Source organism: Euphorbia lathyris, chromosome 3, assembly GCF_963576675.1.
Source record: "Euphorbia lathyris chromosome 3, ddEupLath1.1, whole genome shotgun sequence".
In the NCBI taxonomy this organism is placed as follows: Eukaryota; Viridiplantae; Streptophyta; class Magnoliopsida; order Malpighiales; family Euphorbiaceae; genus Euphorbia; species Euphorbia lathyris.
This window is the reverse complement of record NC_088912.1, coordinates 29,354,131-29,374,309: the sequence shown is the minus strand read 5'-3', so window position 1 is coordinate 29,374,309 and position 20,179 is coordinate 29,354,131.

Sequence of the window (20,179 nt, the reverse complement as noted above, 5' to 3'; positions counted from 1 at the left end):
AACATTTAATTTTAGAGAACCTCTAGGAGGCCGAACCTAGTGGGGACTTGGGTCAGAAGCCGAAATAACAGCAGTACCAGCAGAAGTCTGGGCAGTTTTCCACGCGCTCAAGAACGCGAGAGACGATTGCATCGTAAATTCTGCTGATGAATTTTTGTGGTTCCATATCACGTTGTTCCGGTTATTCCATATCCCCCAACACAGGACCGCCACTTTCTCAGATAAATCCATAGGTTTAGCAGTAATGAAATTCCAGAAATCCAGAAACGTGGAATATTGGCCCGTACTAAATCCCAACAAAGAGGCACGCCACACCGCTCTAGCCGAGGGACAATGAAGAAAAATGTGGGCTGTGTTTTCAGGACCAGCACAACACAGACTACACAATTCTGGAATATCAACTTTCCGCTCCTTCAATGCACACTTTGACGGCAAACAATGTGAGAGGATTCGCCAAAGTAAATGTCGCACCTTCGGAGGTACATTAAGGTTCCAGACAGGGTTCCATCTAAGTGGAGAAGGATGTTGGGTATGAGAAGGACCCATTAGATGCTTATACCCACTTTTGACAGAATACAGACCCTTTCTATCATCAGCCCAGTACCAGATATCGTCATCAACTCGCCTGCTTAACGGGATTTTTAAAATAAGACCCACATCCCTTGGGGCGAACAAGCCATTGAGTAGCTCCATATCCCACGAACGGTCGAAATCATTAATCACATCCGAGACCATAGTAATTTCCATCCCTTCAATCCGATCACTCTCGACATAAGGGTAGATATTATCCGGGAGCCATGGATCCTCCTAAATTTTCGTATGCAAACCCGATCCAATATGTCGTCTAATTCCCTCACGCAACATCTTTTGGGCACACATAATGCCGCGCCAAATTAAGCTAGGACTAGCACCGATAGTAGCATCTAGAAAATCTCTATCCGGGTAGTAACAAGCTTTATACACTTGAGCAACGAGAGAATTGGGGTTCATCAAAAGGCGCCACCCTTGTTTTGCAAGTAAGGCGACATTAAAATTATGTAGCTTGCGGAAACACAAGCCACCGAGTTTCTTCGGAACGCAGAGGCGGTCCCAAGACTTCCAATGCACACTACCCTTCCTCGAATCATCAGACCCCCAGAAGAATGAATTCATAAGCTTTTCAAGATCGGAACACAACCCTATAGGAAACTCGAAAAGGCTCATAGCATAGGTAGGTAAGGATTGGAGTACCGATTTTATCATAACTTCCTTGCCCGCTCGAGATAGGAACCGAGCCTTCCAACTTCGAAGCCTAGAGCGCACCATGTCCTCAACGTAACCAAACACCTGGCTACGACTTCTCCCGACCACTGAGGGTAAGCCCAAATACTTATCGGGTAAGGAAACATTAGAAACCCCTAATATACCACTTGTGATGTTCTTGGCAACCAAAGGACAGTGCTTACTGAATGACAAAGAAGATTTAGCAAAATTTATTTTTTGCCCAGAAGCACGCTCATAGTCAGTCAAGCAAGCCTTGATAGCAGACGCTTCTTCCTGGTTGGCTCTGAAAAAGAGGTAGCTGTCGTCTGCAAAAAACAGATGGGATATCGGCGGAGCATGTTGAGCAACCGCGCACCCGTGAATTTTCCCCTGAGCCTCAAGCCGAGATAAGTACAGAGAAAGCCCCTCCGCGCAAATAATGAAAAGATAAGGGGACAAAGGATCCCCTTGCCGGAGACGTCTATAGGGAGTAATCGGCCCGATCATGCGACCCCCACTAACCACAGAATACCTGACTTTGCTAACACACTGCATCACAATTGAAACCCAAGCGGTTGGAAACCCAAGTCTCAACATCATTTGTTCAAGAAAAGGCCATTCAATCCTGTCATAGGCTTTTGACATGTCCAACTTCAGCGCTGCCAACCCATGAACCCGACGAGAAGACTTTTGGTGGAGGTAGTGATTAACCTCAAAGGCTAGCATAACATTGTTAGAAATCAAACGACCCGGGATAAACGCACTTTGCGAAGGAGAAATAATGTGATCCAGCATACCTTTCATCCGGTTAGCTAAGGCCTTAGAGATAATTTTGTAAATAACATTACATAAGGCAATAGGTCGCATATCAGACAACATTTCCGGTTTCGACTTCTTAGGGATCAGGACGATATGAGTCTCATGAATATTATCAGGGAGATTCCCCGAATTCAGCCAATTCAAACACGAGATAGTGACCTGTGGACCTACAATGTCCCAATATTTCTGGTAAAAGCCAGGACTAAAGCCATCCGGGCCCGGGGTTTTATCCGGGTTCATAGAAAATATAGCATTTTTAATCTCAATATCAGTGAAAGGCTTCAACAAGTCAACAACATCAGAACTAGAAACTTTAGCAGGCACATTACTGATTACAGGATCCATATGACACCCATTAGAGGAAAACAATATTTCAAAATAACTTTTGATAAGAGGTTCTAAACCTGAATCCCACGATTTCCAAGCTCCTGAATCATCCTTCAATCGATCAAAATTGTTCTTCTTTCTTCTATTTGTGGCAGCTGCATGGAAGAACTTCGAATTCATATCCCCTCCTTGGAGCCAGAATTTTTTTGCACGCTGCCGCTAGTAATTTTCTTGCTAAAGTTGAAGCTCCTCTAACTTCTGTCGAGTCTCCAGCACTAGCGATTGGGAGATCTGATCAGATTTGTTCTTTAAACCACGCAGCTTAGCCCGACAATCAGCCATTTGCGCTGTGAATTTTCTGCGCAAACCTTCACCCCATTCGAATAGGTCAGCTCCACAATCAATCTGCCTTACAACAATATCTGTTGAATCGTTTTTGAACCAGGCTGCCTCCACACGGTCTCTGCAGCCATGCTCATGATGCCAAGCAGACTCGAACCTGAAACGGCGTTGAACCCCCTTCAATTGCGGACTGGGAATAAGAACATGAGCCGTATGGTCAGAACAATGAGCTTCCTCATTCTGGATTTTCGCACCGGGGAATAATTGAAGCCAATGCGAAGTTGCTAAGCCCCTGTCCAGTTTCTCTTCTATAAGATTCAAAGTACCCCTACTCTTCTCCCAAGTAAAAGCATGGCCTAACATAGGAATTTCAAATAATTGACAAAATTCAACCGTATCGTTAAAACCTTGGATGAGGTTCAGGGGATGCATACGGCCTCCACTTTTATCATGCTGAAATAACAAATCATTAAAATCTCCAATCACCACCCAAGGAAGTGAATTAGTGCTTGATAAGGATTTTAACAAATTCCAGGACTCTGATCGTCTCCCTCTTTCAGGAAAACCATAAAAACCGATTAATCGATACTCCGGCAAACCCAGGACAGAAATTTTAACGTCAGTATGATTCCTAGAGGACCCCAGCAGACTCACAGCACCCTTAGTTTTCCACAACAGGGCTAAGCCCCCCCCCCCCCCCCCCCCACAATGCACAGGATCAATAAAAAATAAATCCGAATAAGAAAGAGCCTTCTTTATTGAATCAACTTTAACACGACTACATTTGACTTCCATTAAAAAAATCAAATCCGGGCAAAATTTAGCAACAAGGCTCTTCAACATACGAACTGTGCGAGGATTGCCCATGCCTCGACAGTTCCAACTTAAAGTACTCATGGCTCTGGGCGGGTCTGCGCAGCAGCACCCGCCAAATGATCATTATTAGAATCGGTAACATTTGTTTGAAAATCACATTCCATGTTCGAGTTTCCTCCTTGGGCAGAGAGTTTGGTCTTTTCTTCTTGTCTGCGTCTTTTAGTTTCATTAATAACAATGCCATCAGGAGTTGTCATTTTGGTCCCTGAGCTGATATCAGTAGTTCTTAAATTATTAGCTTCAGAGGTGCTGGACTTGTCCTTAAAGGCGACAGGAATAAAAGGGTTAATGCCTGGCGGAGCAGACAACAAGTACTTGGATTGTGGTCGAGAGGTTATTCGACGCGGCGGGGCTCTCATCGCCGCAGAATAGGGTCGGACAGCTTGTTCGGGGTTGGGATGTTCTAGCAGCTTGGAGCAAAATCTATCAGCGTGGCCAATACATGCACAGTAGAAACAAAACTGTGGCAACCTCTCATATTGGAATGTAATCCAACGTTTATCCTCTCCTTCCTTTCCAATCGTCATTTTGTCCCGTAATTTTTTTGTTGCATCCACTGAAACCCGGATACGCATATAGGAGCGATTTGGTCCAGAAAAGTTATTGGGATCAGATTCAATATACCGTCCCAGGAAATTACCAATCATCATTGCCACCCGTTCTGACATGAACCCCGACGGGAGATCATGAACCTGAATCCAGAATTCCGCATGTGTTAGGGTAATCTCATCCGTTGAATTTACGGCCTCCACCTTTTCTACAATCAATAGGTGTTGCTCAAAGGTCCATGGTCCTCCTTTGATCACACGCTCCCTCTCCCACGGGTGGTAGAAGTCAAAACGAAAGAGATTGGGGCCCAGAACCTCCACGAATACACCCTTCTTTGGTTCCCATAAATCAGCCAGAATATTCTGCATATTCCCAACCTTAATCGTCTTCTCAGTGAGAAACCTTCCCATGAGGCTCCATCGATGAACTGTTTCAGGGATCGGGACATCGTTCGCACTCAACGTTAAACCAGTCTCATCCTCGATCGTGAGGTGTTCTGTATTCGAAATAATCGTCTCCATGAATAAGCTAGGGTAATCACGATCACGAACAGGGTAGGCGGCGAGAATCTTCACCAGTGAATAGAGAACAACAACGGGCAAGAGTAAACCCTAAAAACCACTCCTCATAAGGGAGACCTTCTTGATATTCCTTACAAACATTTTTTTTTAAGAAAAATTGTAACTTTAATAAAAAAAAATAGTAAATTTCGAATTAGGTAATTACAATTCAGAAGTAAATTAAAAAAAAACTTGAATATACATTTTCAATATCATAAATCGTATTAAAGCAATGTTGAAATAAACTTCATCCAGAATCGACTTCAGAGTTTCTTTTTCTTCGAAAAGAACTTCGTAATCTTTCAGTAAACTAGAACTATGTCATGGTAGACATAACTATTCTATTTTTTCACGAAGGAAAACATTATAATACATATATATAGGGAGACAAACCAAAAGGAGAAAGATCAGTACCAACCATATAGAGAGAAATACAGTAAAAAGGAAAAAAGTTCAAATAAAAAGAAAAATATCAAATCTACCATAAACTATAAAAGAAAAACTCAAGCAAAGTAAGAAATAGCTTATTTTCCAACTAAAGACAGGAAGAAAACTCCAAAACTTGAATAAAGAACTTGGATTCTTGACAGTTAGGTTTTTACTCTGTTTATATATTTTTTATAATTATTTTAGGAGTAGATAATTTTGTTTATTTTTTAAGGTAAATAATTTATTAGAACATAAGTTTTTGTATATTACATTATTCATTTTTTTTATTTAAAAAACACATTATTATAAAGTTTTTTTACTTTCTAAAATTAACTACTAAAAGACTTTCTTTTTTTACAACAAAAAGTAAAAGACTTAATGCCTCCATTTCATAATATTTGTCATTTAAGGAAAATGCACATAGATTAAGAATTTGTAATTAATGATGTTATTTTATAAATAAAATGACTCTTTTACCCTTTCTAGTTAACAAAAAATTTGCTCATACTTTAATGACATTCGGTCACAGGCTGAGAAATCAGGTGGGGTCAGACAAAATCCTGCCCTAATGCGAGGTTTCAACGCAGCTATTGAGGTATGTGGTCTTTCTGACATTAAATTATTGGGTCATCCATTTATATGGGAAAGAGGTAGGGAGTCAAGTAACCTAATTGAAGAAAGAATTGATAGAGCCATGGCTAATTCAGCATGGCACGATCGCTTCCCTGAAGCAAAGTTATTTAATGAAGAGGTCATATGCTCTGATCACTCGGCTCTTTTTCTTTCTCCAATGCAGAATAGTATGTATAAAAGACATTGTTTCAGGTTTGAAAACACCTGGTTGTATGAGGTTGATTGTAGGGATAGGGTTACTGGTGGTTGGCAGGGCGATAGAGACTTTCCACTCCCGGAACGATTAAAGCAGTGTGGCTCCTCCCTGTTACAGTGGGGCGATGAACTTAGGAAACAATTCAAACAGAAAATTGAAGAGTGTAAAGTTCAGATCCGTAGAACTAAGAGAAGAAATGATGTCGATTCGGTTCAAGCTTACAAAGCAGCAAAGAATGAATTAGAAACGATGTTGATTCAAAAGGACAGTTACTGGGGTAAGCGAGCAAAACAACTGTGGCTTAGGGGTGGTGACCAAAATTCGAAATTCTTTCATAAAGCTACAACTGCGCGTAGAAAGAAGAATGTTCTTACTAGATTAAAGTTGTCAGATGGGGATTGGCGTGATTGGGAGGGAGGTCTGGATCAGATTCTACTAAACTATTATAATGATATCTTTACAGCCAACTCGTGTTTAACTGATCCTATTTTAGTTAATATCTCCTGTAAGTTAACTGTCACAGATAATGATGAGTTATTAAGGCCGTTTGTCCCGGAGGAGGTTAAAGCTGTGATTTTTTCTATGCACCCGGACAAGAGTCCTGGACCAGATGATTTTAACCCTAGCTTCTACCAAAAATTCTGGGGTGTTGTTGGTTCAAAAGTAACTGATTCGTGTCTTATTTGGCTTAATACTGGTATATTCCCTGCTGGAATTAATGAAACAACGCCGGTACTAATTCCAAAAAAATCCAATCCTGAATACGCGTCTGATCTGTGTCCTATTGCTTTATGTAACGTGATTTACAAAATTCTTTTGAAAATTCTGGCAAATAGACTTAAAGTGGTACTTCCTAGAATCATCTCAGAACATCAGAGTGCCTTTATCCCAAAAAGGATGGTATCCGACAATGTGATGCTCGCTTTTGAGGTAAATCATTACCTTAACAGGAAAACACAAGGAAAAACAGGTTATGCTTCATTAAAATTAGACATGGCTAAGGCTTATGATAGAGTGGAATGGACATTTCTTGAGGAAATTATGCTAAAATTGGGTTTTGCCCCCACAATGGATCTAGTTGTTGATGCAGTGTGTCTCTAAAGCAAAGTACAATATCATCAATGGATCTCATGAAGTTGGTCCTATTATTCCATAGAGGGGCCTAAGACAGGGAGATCCAATTTCACCATATCTGCTCTTAATCTGTGCTGAAGGGCTATCTGCTTCATTATCTGCTCTAGAAGAAAGGGGTAGCATTCATGGATGTGCGGTTGCAGCACAGGCTCCGACAATTACTTGTTTTTTTGCTGATGATAGTTACTCGTTTTTCAGGGCAAACATGGAGGAATGTAATGCAATCAAACAGTGTCTTCAACATTATGAGCAAGCTTTGGGGCAGAAAATAAATCTATCTAAATCTTCCCTCCATTTCAGCAGAAATGTATTAACAGAGACTTGCTCACTTATTGGTGCCTGTCTGGGTGTGGGTGTTGTTTCTAATCCCGGTAAATACCTTGGTCTACCGTCGCTAATAGGAAGAAACAAAAGGGAAGTGTTCGAATATCTGGAAATTATGATCAGAAAACGAATCAACAGCTGGAAAGTTAGGTTTTTATCAAAGGCCTGGAAGGAAGTTCTTATCAAGTCAGTGTTACAATCACTTCCTTCCTATATTATGAGTATGTTTCTTGTTCCAAATACACTATGTGTAGATCTGGAAAAATTACTTAATTCGTTCTGGTGGGGGGTCAGAAGATGGTGATGGGAAAAAGATTCATTGGAAGTCTTGGGAGAAGCTTTGTGAGCCTAAAAATCAAGGTGGCCTGGGATTTAAAAATTTCCACAGATTCAACATTGCACTCTTAGCCAAGCAGGCCTGGCATTTGCTGGTAAGACCATCCTCCTTGGTAGCTAAATTTTTTAAGGCTCATTACTGTTGAAACACCTTTCCACATGATTTTGATTTGACAAAATTATTTAAGTTAATCCCATGATTAAACAATTAAATTTAAGTGCTTTGATTTAATTGTACTAATGAGTTTGTTCAATGTTGAGTAAGTTAACTAACGAGAACATGAACTGAAAGTCTGTGAAAGACAAGACAAAGTCAGCAAAAGCAAATTAAACAGCAGAAGCTGAGTAGAATGCAACTCAGCTTTGCGAAAGAAATGTCTTCTTCAGAAAAGCTTGAAGGCGAAGCCACTAAGTCAAGCTGAGTAGTCGTCAGGTCAGCATCAATGATCCGTCAACTTGGAAGACAAGGTCTGACAAAATTCTGAAATAAATCAGAAGCCTCGAAAATCTATCCTGAAGACTTCTTCGAGAAAGAGCATGGACCATCTGACTTTTGCTAGAAGACAAACCTGGCATAAGAAGACAAATCTGGCATAAGAAGACAAATCTGGCATAAGAAGACAAACATGGCTCCTGTCTAAAACAGAAGATAGGATTGGTCTGCAGCTCTGAAAGCTGACCAAGTGATGAAGAAATGAGACTGTTTCCCCACAACGGCTATGTCGGAATTCAAATCATTGGCACCCCAAAGATTGCTATAAAAAAGGCCAATCCATCACTTGGATCACACAAGAGATATAGACAGACAAGCAAATCTTCATCAAGTCAGTTGAGAAATCCAAAATAGAAGCTGTCTGAAAAGAAAAAGCAAGCTCTTACACCAAACTCCAATCATTGTGTAAAAGTCTAGAGTGATTTTATTCATCTAAAGTGTTCTTCATTAAGTGAGAACAATTCTTGTATCATTTGTAAAAGGTTAGAGAGAAGCTGAGTACTCGGTTATAGTACTCAATGGTAGAGAGAAGCTGAGTACTCGGTTATAGTATTCAGTGGTAGATAGGATTGAGTAGACAAATAGAGGACGATACTCTTGCATACTCAGTTGCTATTTTAAAAGGTTTGTGCTCTACCTTTAAAGAGCTCAGTAGAGGATTGAAAAAGCTCGGAAGGATTCCGGGGACTGGACGTAGGCGGAGAGGCCGAACCAGGATAAGTCTGCTGTGTAACTTTTAACCCTTTACCTTGATATATATGTGTATGTGCTGCTTGCTTAAAATTACTCAGTAAATAATCTGTACAAGCGGAAGCTGAGTAATCTGAGTACTGAGTTGGAAACTGATTTAAGTGTTACTTCCCAACTCACAACTAAAACAACTCTAGTCAGTATCCGATTAAAGCTGTCTCACACCTCACTCAGCCTTGCTGACCTAAAACTGAGTTAAAATTATCAAACATTAAATTAAGTCAGCATTATTAAGCGAAAAAGTTATATTAGTTCCTAACACCCCCCCCCCCTTGGAAGTAATCTTATTACGTTACACGGGACCAACAAGTGGTATCAGAGCCTAAGAGCTCACTATTCAAGATAAAACTATCTTGAGCTGATCCCTGTAATGGCTGAGAACAACACTCGTTTCCTTCCAGGAAATCAAACAACCTAGATACTCCCTGAGCGATTATCTATTAGTTGGCCTCCTCTGTTCTTTGGATCTAATTATACATTTTGGAAGAACATGATGAAAAACTTCATTCAGGCAACAAATATGAGTGCATGGCTAGATATAGTCCAAGGCCCTTTTGTTCCCTATGAAACCATTGATGGTGTAAAAACTGTCAAAAGTGAGGCTAAGTGGTCAGAAGATGACCTTAAGAAATTGCAAAATAATGCTTCGGCTATAAATATGCTTCACTGTGCTTTAGATGCTGTAGATACAATAAGATTTCAGGTTGTGAATCAGCACAAGAAATCTGGAAGAAGGTGGAGGTGACCTATGAAGGAACCAGCAATGTCAAAGAGTCCAAAGTGAATCAACATATGCGGCTGTACGAGCTGTCCGAGATGAATGATAATGAAGACATCTCTGAGATGAATGCAAGATTCACTAACATAATCAATGAGCTTAAAAGACTCGGCAAGAACTTCACTGAAGAAGAACAAGTGAAGAAGATTCTAAGAAGTCTCCCTAAAAGCTGGCAAGCAAAGAAAACAGTTGTTGAAGAAGCTCAGGACCTGACCACATATAAATATGATGAACTCATTGGATCTCTGCTGACCCATAAGATTTTAATGAAGAACTTTGAAGTAAAAGAAAAGTCTGAAGACAAGAAGCAAAAATCACTTGTCATAAAAGCTGACTCAACTGATGCTGACTCATCAGATGATGAGGAAATGGCCATGTTCACCAGAAAGATGAAGAAGCTGTTTCGAAAGAATGACAAATACAGCAGAAGGACATTCAAGAAAGGTGATAAGTACAAAGCTGAGTCTAGCAATAGCAGACACAAGAAAGATAGCTCAAAGCCTGTTACTTGCTTTGAATGCCATCAAGCTGGGCACATCAAATCAAGTTGTTCCACTCTGAAGAAAGAAAAGAAGAGCAGTAGAAAGGCAATGGTGGCAACTTGGAGAGATAGTGATGAGTCAACCTCGTCAGAAGCTGATGGCACTAAGTCAGCAAACATCTGTTTCATGGCTGAAGAATTTGCTGACAATTGCCACTCTGAGCAAGCTGACCTCTCCGGTGGGTCTGACCATGAGGAACACTCAACTGAGGTAACATCTCTACCTTTGCTCAGAAATGAAATGATAAATGCCCTAAGTGATCTCTATACACTTATCAAAAAGTGTAACAAGAAAATAAGAGCACTCAGCAGGCGATGTGATGAGATTGAAGAAGTCAAACTCAGTGACCTTCGACATCTCCTCCAGGACAATACCAGGCAAGATGAAAATCTAAAAATCATGCATAGGTTTGTCTCTGAAGTCCAATCAGATTCTAAGAAGCTGAGAAAGGACATCACATCCATACAGAACCAGCTGAGTACATCGGCTAAGAAAAGGTTCTATTCAAAGACTGAGTATTCGGGTACTAGTCAGCAAAGACGGTACACTCAGCAGAACTGTCAGTGTGACTATTGTGGAAAGAAAGGACACACTATAAAGGTGTGTTGGTGATGACAAGTAGAGAAATTCTGATCAACCTCCGTCCCTGTGGGGGCGTCGTTGGGTTCGACGGGGGGAAGCTCCGATGCCAAAGTCAGTAAGGTAAATCAAGGGAGCAAGCTGAATTGACAAAGGGTGTCAGAATGTGTACCTTGATAGCCTAAGGATGTGGGCTATATATATCTTGGAAGTCGTAACCTTTGGCAACCAGAAAGTCTCCATTAATGCTCCATTAATGGCGGTTATAAGTTATCCTTAAACTAGCGGTTTAGCTAATTGATAGCTCATTAATGGCCTTTATGGCCGAGTCGGCTTTAGCTGTTACAGTGACGAATCAAGTAGATGAGGAGATCCGCCTTATAGGTTCGCCAACGGATCTCTTTGAGTGGGATCGTGGAGATCCGCCATCCGGATCTCCTTTGGGGATTAATACGCGGCGTTCTCTAGGTGAATATCCCTTTTGGTCCTTAGGATAATATCTCAATGTTATCAAAAGCCCCCCCAAAGTTCCCTTAAAGTCCTTTAGGGCTTTTGATCTTCTGGGCGCCGTCATGATTACCTGCATTAATGAACACTCCATTCGATGCCAATCGTAGAGTGACACGTGTAAGGAGCGCTCTGTTCAAAGAAAGAAAAGACGCCTTCTTCTTCATTCTCTCTCTCTCTCTTCCTCATTCCATCTTCATTTTCATCTGCGTGAAGCTTTTTTCTGGGAATTTCAGAGTTCAAAGCTTTTTTATTTCATGTAAGTTCATCTTTTCTTACTCGATTTGTTCTGAATGTTTAGGAGTTCTTCATCATCTTCTAGATCAACTTCGGAGCTTTTTAATTCGACCCCTTCTCCTGAAATAATAGTTAATTTTAGTTGGACCACTTCATCATCGGAGAACTCATCTTCCTCCAAGACCTCTGTTAGCTCTGAGTTAGCTGGGTTGTATAACTCGGCGCGTAATCGCTATCAGACTCGTTCAACCAGAAGTCAAGTTCTTTCTACTTCTGTCTCTAGTACCGCTCCGGCCGTTAAGTCCAGGTGTTTTCCGGGGGCAATGGCCTCTTCTTCAATCCAACCTAGGAAAAAGAACCCTCGAGCGGAGTCTACTCCGTCTCGTATGAGTGCCGCGGATCTAGCGGATCTGGCGAATCGCTTCCCTTGGATCGATAATTACGAGACTCAGTTAGCCGCAGCCCATCAACGACCCTCCTGTCCGCCTAGCGGTTTTCTGACCGTATATTGTAGTCATGTGGAGAGAGGGTTCCGACTTCCTCTCCCAAAGATGATGGCGAACATCCTCTCCTACTTTGATATTACTGCCAGCCAACTACACCCTAACGGTTGGTTGGATATCGCTTTAGACTGCTACCTCGCCTCAAATTTAGGAGTGGTTTATACGGGTCGTGTCTTTAGAGCTTTCCATAAACCCTCAAAACGGAAGTCCGAGTCTTATCTCACTTTCGCCAAATTCGGAGTATATTCGCCATTCAGTGACAAAATGTCCAATGTCCATTGGTGGGATGAGAAATTCTCCTATGTGAAGATAAAAGAGGGCGAATCACTAGGTTTTCCCTCGTTTTGGAATCCCAAGCCTTTACACATGACAGGCGATATGCGAATATTGACCAATAGCGATGAAGTGGTGGCGGAGCTCATGAAGAAGGTCAAGGCGGATGCATGGACATACGCGGACGCTTTAGCCTTCATGATGAGTGATATTCCGTTGATTCGCCGAGAGGGGGAGCAGTTCATTTACTCCAGGATTGCGCAATTTGACCAAGGTAACTTTTATTTCTTCTTGAACTTTGATTACTTTATTGTTTTCTTTGGCAGGGGTTTATCTAAGGCCAATCACGCTATTGCAGAGAAGCGTAGGAAGTTTCTAGAGGGTGAGGCACGTAGGAAAGATCAAGCGGCGAATCCCCAAAAGGATGACGGGAAGCGCCCTGCTGGAATAGTGGTTGAACCGCCACTAAAAAGGAGGAAGTCTATAGTTACTGGAGGCCCCAAGCTTATGGCGGATGCCATGAGGTCTGCCATGCCTGTAGGGGAGATAGAACATGTAAGTTGCCTTTTATTTTTATCTGTTCATCAAATTTTGGATCTGAGTTTTGATCCTTGAATATTGGTGCAGATGGCGAAGCCTGATCTGGGCGGATACTGGTCCGCCAAGTATGGCGCCCAAGGAACTTTGGAGAATGAGTCCGTCATAAACGACTTAGATGAGGCCCTGGGCTAGTTGGGCGAAGTGCAAAGGAATCAGAACCAGATCCCCGGTTCCATTCATGCACAAAAGGGGAAGACGGAGCTCCTCACGGTAAACCCCTTCACTAAAAAGGATTTCGTTTCGCTGAAAAAGTTGTTCTTTGGTTCTTTTCTTTTGACGAAACTGTTTGTTTTTGACAGATGTATACTCGCATACGTGCCATCGAAGCTGAGCTTCTTCAGAGCGTGGCGGATAAGGCTACCATTGAAAAGTTGGAGAAAGAGGTAGCGGATGCCAATGCGAACATCGCCTCTGCGAATGCGAACATTGCCTCTGCCACGGCTGCCTTGGTTCTTAGAGACGCGGAGATCAAGAAGTTGAAGGAAAAGATCGTGACAGACGCTAAGAACTATGAGGTGGCGATAGGAGAAGCAGAGTACACGGCTGGTGAGCAAGCTTTTTACTATGGCGAACTACTCATGGCGTACTTCTCTCTAGCGCATCCCGAGGTTGATTTCACAGACCCGCAGTTCACCGTCCCAGACCCAGATGATGTTGCCAAATATAACAAAATGCCAGACGCTAAAGACTACCTCCGCGATTATGTTCGAAGATGGATGAAGGGACCCATGGAAGAAAGCAAACCCCCCACTGACGTCGAGCTAGTGGAGCTTGAGGAAGTGCCCCCCAAGGCGGGTGAAGAACCGATCATCGATAACGCCCTTCCTCTTGGTCCAACATCTTCCGTGGAGAAGGAGGTACCCTTTGTAGGCGTATCTGAGGCTGTGGAGAAGGAAGCTTCTCAAGCAAGTGCCGTAAGCGAGAAGAGTGCAAAGGAGAATGATCCCATTATTACTTAGTCTTTTATTCTTGGGTTGTAATAATAAGCAAAACCTTAAGTACAATTTGTTTAATCCTTTATGGCAGCTACTTATTTTGCTATTACGTTTGCGTAAGTAGGCATTTAGGATTTATTTTGAAGTAGGTGGCCAGCCATACTCCATCGTATGAACCTTTGTGAAGGTTAGAAGCTGTTTTATTCCATTGGAGGAAGTAAAGCTGCCTAGGGGATCAATTTGCTACCTGTCCTTGAGGTAAAGTGATCCGCCCGTAGGACTTGTGAATCCTTTTTTGGGAAGGATGTAAGAGAGTGTAAAGACCTTGCATCCAAGGATCATTTTAACTCTATCTGAGGAGAAAAAGTAGCTATGAGATAGCAGTACTTTTTAATACGGAGAGCGTTGGATGCCCCCCTTCTTTTTAAGACTGGAATATTAATATTGCTGTAAGAAAAACTTTAAAAAGAAGATAGAGAATAGAACAATTGATGTTTATTGATAGGAGAAATGCTTTATTACAGTAAGCAGGTCTTACATGTGAGCCTTGTTAAAACCTTTAATAAGAAAAACCACATGGGAAAAAGCTTACTAAAGGAAAAAGAGTACTCAAGACCGTATGCACTCTTTATTTGCTGACAAAATATTTGCGGAGATTTTGGAGGTTCCAGGTGCGTGGCAATATGTTTCCCTCCATGTCTTGAATTTTAAAAGTGGCGAATCCAATCTTGTCTACTATTTGATATGGTCCCGTCCAGGTGAGCCCTAGCTTGCCCTTCCCTTCTCGAGACTGGATTTTGTCAGCTTTGCGGAGCACGAGATCACCCACATTTAGGTCCACAAGCTTGGAATTTTTGTCATGGTAAGCGGCGATCCTCTGCTTGTATGCCGCCATACGTACGTAGGCCTGGTCTCTTCGATCTTCCACTTGATCAAGACTCTCCTTTAACCTGTCACCGTTGTCCTCCTCACAATAGAAGGCAACTCTATCACTGGGGACCTGTATCTCAATCGGGATCACGGCCTCTACACCATGAGAGAGGGCGAACGGCGTTTCTCCTGTGGCCGTCCTAGGAGTTGTGCGATAGGCCCATAAGACGCTTGTTAGCTGATCCGCCCATTTTTTATCATGCTCCCCTAATCTCTTCTTTATGCCTTTTACAATCGTCTGATTCGTAACTTCAGTCATTCCGTTGGATTGGGGATAGTAAACGGAGGCGAATCTGTTTAGAATGCTCAATTTCTCACAGAAAGTTTTGAACTTGTCACAGTTGAACCGTGTTCCATTATCGGTGATGATGGTGTGGGGGACGCCATATCTTCCCACGATATTGTCCTTGACAAATTCCACCATTCGTTCAGCAGTGATGGAGGAAACAGCTTCGGCTTCTACCCACTTGGTGAAGTGATCTACTGCCACTACCACGTACTTCCTCTACCGGCGGGTAGGAGGGAATGGCCCTACAATGTCAATGCCCCAGAGGGCGAATGGTCGTCCTTCTATGATGGGCCTCTGGAGATGCTTGGCAGTATGTGATTCATTCGCATGAATCTGACAATTATGGCAAGTTTCCACCAACTTTTGCGCATCAAGTTCGGCTGTTGGCCAATAAAATCCTGCTAACCTGGATTTCTTCAAGATTGAGGCGGATGCTTCATGGGCCCCACACGATCCTTCGTGTAGCTCCTTGAGGACTTGTCGTCCTTCTTCTGGCAGGATGCATTTTAACCAAGGATGGCAAAAAGATTTTCTATAGAGACCATCGTTGATTATGGAGAAATAAGCCGCTTTTCTGACGATCCGCCGTGCCTCTTCCTTATACTCAGGTAGAGTTCCACTCAGCAGATATTGGCGAATGGCCGATCTCCAATCATCTTCAATTATTGTGAGCAGGGATACTTCCTCCGAGGCGAAGGCTGGAGCTATTTTAACTTCGAAGGGACATTGCGGGTCCGTCCAGTTCTCCTCACTAGAGGCCATTTTGGCTAAATGATCCGCCTCAGTGTTGGATCCCCGGGGCACATGAATTAGTTCCCACTTAGTTTCTTTAGCCTCAAGGTGATCTAGCAATTTTTTGACTTCTGCTATGTATTTGGCCAAAACATCATCTTTTACCTCGTAATTCTTGATTACTTGATTGACCATTAGCTTGGAGTCACTATAGATCACAATCCGCTCGGGGATGATTTCTTTGAGTAGGCGTAATCCCAATATCTGAGCTTCATATTCGGCGGCATTATTAGTTGCATGAAAATTCAATTTTGCTGCATATCGTAACTTTATGTATTGGGGACCCTTGATCACAACGCCTATGCCAGCTCCATCCGCCGAAGAGGCACCATCAGTGTACATTGTCCACTCTTCCACTTGAGATTTGGGATGATCTATCCCCTCTTCGGTGAATTCATTCACGAAGTCTGCCAAGACCTGACTCTTCAAAGCTGACCTGCTTTCATATCTCACATCGAATTCACCAAGGCGAATTTCCCATTCCATCAACCTTCCAGAAGTGTCCGGCTTCTGCAACACCTTTCTCATCGGTATATTCGTTCGAACCACTATAGTATGAGCTTGAAAATATGGCCTAAGGCGGATCGCTGTGGTGACAACAGCTAGCGCCATTTTATCAAGCTTAGAATATCTGGTTTCGGCATCTTTTAGAACCTTGCTCACATAATAAATCGGAAACTGCTGGCCATCCTCCTCTCGTATTATGACCGTGCACACAGCTTTATCCGTAACCGATATGTACATGTAGAGGTCCTCACCTTTCATCGGCCGACTCATCATGGGCGGCTCCGTGAGAAACCGTTTGATCCCTTCAAAGGCCTTTTCACAATCCTCGCTCCATTCGAACGCCTTTTGCTTTTTGATGACCTCGTAAAAGGGCTGACATCTACGCGCTGAACAAGAGATAAACCTGCCCAAGGCTACGATCCGCCCATTAAGGCGTTGCACTTCTCTGATGTTCCGTGGTGCTTGCATTTCTAGGACAGCCTTAACCTTGTCAGGATTTGGGCTAACTCCTTTTTCGCTGATCATGAACCCCAAGAATTTTCCATACGTCGCACCAAAAGTACACTTCTCTGGGTTCAGCTTAATATTGTGGCGTCGGAGTACGTCCAGTACCTCCTTCACATCATCCGCATGATTTTCAACGGTTGTGCTTTTAATGATCATGTCATCCACATAGACTGAGTAGTTATCACCCTTGCTTTCCGCGAATATTTTGTTCATCATCCGCTGATAGGTAGCTCCTGCGTTCTTAAGCCCAAAGGGCATGACTTTGAAGCAATAAGTGGCTTGATGAGTCACGAGCGAGGTTTTAATTCTATCCGAAGGCTCCATGGGAATTTGATGGTAACTTGACTTCACGTCTGTAAAGGAGTACATTGCATGCCCGGCAGTTCCATCCACGAGTATGTCAATACATGGCAACGGGAAGTTGTCCTTAGGACAAGCCTTGTTAAGACCTGTAAAGTCGATACACATGCGGTAGGATCCGCCTGCTTTCTTCACCAGAACGACGTTCGCCAACCATTGAGTATAAAGTACCTCCTCAATGGCATCCGCCCGTTGGAGCTTGGTGATCTCTTCTTCTATCACCTTCTGTCTTTCAAGCCCATGGTTCCTTCGCTTCTGAGCTACAGGAATTGCATCTTTATCAATGTTAAGCTTGTGAGTGATCACGTCTGGACTGATCCCGGGGAGGATCTCATCCTTCCAAGCAAAGACATCCTCCGCTTCATGGAGTACCTTGGTGATTGCGTCTTTAATTTCGCCCTTGAGCCCCTTGGCCATTCGCACCTGTTTTTCATCCGCCATGAGGTACATTTCTGTCTCACCCAAGGCCATTGTGACGAGCTCCTCCTCATCCTCCTCCTTAGATTGAGGGTGAATCCTTAGTGAGGCCGAATCCGTCTCCTGAGCCACCTTTTGGCTCCCTCTGATCATTACACCTCCCTTGGTTGTGGGGATGTAAAGCGTTAAGTGGCGTATGGAGATAAGGGCTGCTGCTTCGGAGATAAAGGGCCGTCCAAGGATGATATTGTAGGCTAACTGACCATCCAAGATAGAAAATTCCAGATCACCTTTCCAAACCTGATCATCGTCTGCAAGCTCGCAATCCAGAGTGAATTGGCCTTTTGTCTGGATGGTGTGTCCTGTCACTCCTAGGATATCTACCACAGTTAGCTCCACTTGGACAGAATCAATCATGAGTTTCTCGAAAGCTCCTCTAGTGATGACATTGCACGAACTTCCAGTATCAATCATCACTCTTTTCATCTCCCAGCCTTCCACCATCATAGTGATGACCAATGCATCCGCATGAGGAGAGATTTCAGGACCTACATCGATAAAGGGGCGATTTAACGATGTCCTGTCAAGAGCGGTGGCCTTTGCCTTCTTCAGCATTGGTTGATATCCAGGTCCGCCTGCTATGACATTAATGGTACCCTTTCCTTTCTTCTTTGGGTCCTCTCTGGATCTATCGCCATCTCCCTTCTTGCCATCATTTTGGATGAACCGATCCAATTTGCCTCTCTCAATGAGACGCTCGATTTCCCGAGCCAACTCCCAACACGCATCGGTGTCATGGCCATTTTTCCTGTGATATTTACAATAATTTTTAGGATTTTTACCAGTATTGGTGTACTCCCCCCCTTTTGGTTCGGGGTATGAAATGCTCCGTTTGTGTTGACTGTTCTCGATCCACATAAGCACTTCACTTTTAGAAGTATTGAGAGGCGTTAAAGAGGTACAAATGCCGATTTGTTCTTAGAACCTTTTCGCCGACCTCTAGAGGAGGAATCCTGGTGCTTGTCCTTTTCTCTATCTTGATGGCGAGAATCGCCTTTGTCCCTTCTAGGTGGAGATAGAGATTCGCGGCGAATGTCATCCACCTCCATAAAGTCCTTGCAGCGCTCTATTAGTTCTGCCATGCTAGTAGGCTTCTTGCGAATTAGATCCTCCTGTAAACTTTTACAAGTGGTATTTTTTACCAGAGATTCCACTGCCATGGAGATATCTACATCCACAATTTGTATACACAATTTGTTGAAGGAATTTATATAATCTCGAAGGGATTCATTCGCCTTCTGCTTTAATTCAAAGAGCTTCCTGGATTTGACCACTGGAGGGATACAGCCAGCGAATTTAGCACAAAACTCTCTACTTAGTTGGTCCCAACTATCAATCGAGCCAGGAGGCAGTGATTGGAACCAGCCATAAGCGGGACCTCCTAACGTGGTGATAAACATTTTGCATAGTACTGGCTCGATTGCACGATTGAGGCGAAGCAATATTCGATATTTTCTGACATGTGCCTCCGGGTTGTCAGCACCTGTGTATATAGTAAGATTAGGTATTTTAAAATGCCTATCTGTCTCCTCTGCTTCAATCTAAGCCGTGAAGGGCGAATCCCGATTGGCGAATGGGTTATGCCTGGCATTCTCCTCATTCATGCGGAGTACCGCTGCTCGAACTCTGTCGTCAAAATTCTCCGGATCCGCCCTTGGGCGACCCCTCCGTGGAGATCTTCTTGGAGAAGATGACGAACTGGATCCTGAAGACGGATCCGAGGGTGATCGCCCACCACGTCTGCCTCCGCCTCCATGCCCGTCTCCACCTCCACCTCCACCTCCTCCGCCTGGGGGAGCCTGACCGCTATCTCCTCCAGCGCCTCCTGAAGGAATATGCCCATTATTCCTCTGGTGTGGTGGTGGTGGTGGCAGCCCACTTGGATGTGGCATGTCTAATGGCCTTTTACTCTGCCTACGTCCAGTAGATGGGGGTGACCTGCCTCTACAGGAGGATCTCGGCTCTCGAGGCGAAGGTGATTCAGATCGCCTACTTTTTTCCTTTCTACGCTTCTTATGCTTTCGCCCTTCCGATCCACCCAAGGAGAGGTTTGTCCGCGGTCGCCTTGGGATATCTGATCCGCCCAGATCAATCCTCTGGCTAGTGGATCCGCCCACCAGAGTTTGAGTGGTTCTTTGACTCCCTCCTGCGCCAGCAGGAAATAACTCTCGATTGATCGGTCGTTCTCCTAACGCCGTCGTGGTGGTTACCATGGATTCCATATTATGGGCTTGGAGAAATGAAGAATTGTGGGCATTTGGCCCCAGAGTCATCTGGGGCCAAGAAGATATTGTAGATGAAGGAGACAAACTCCAAAACGGGGGAATGATCATAAATGACCGTAGGCGATCAC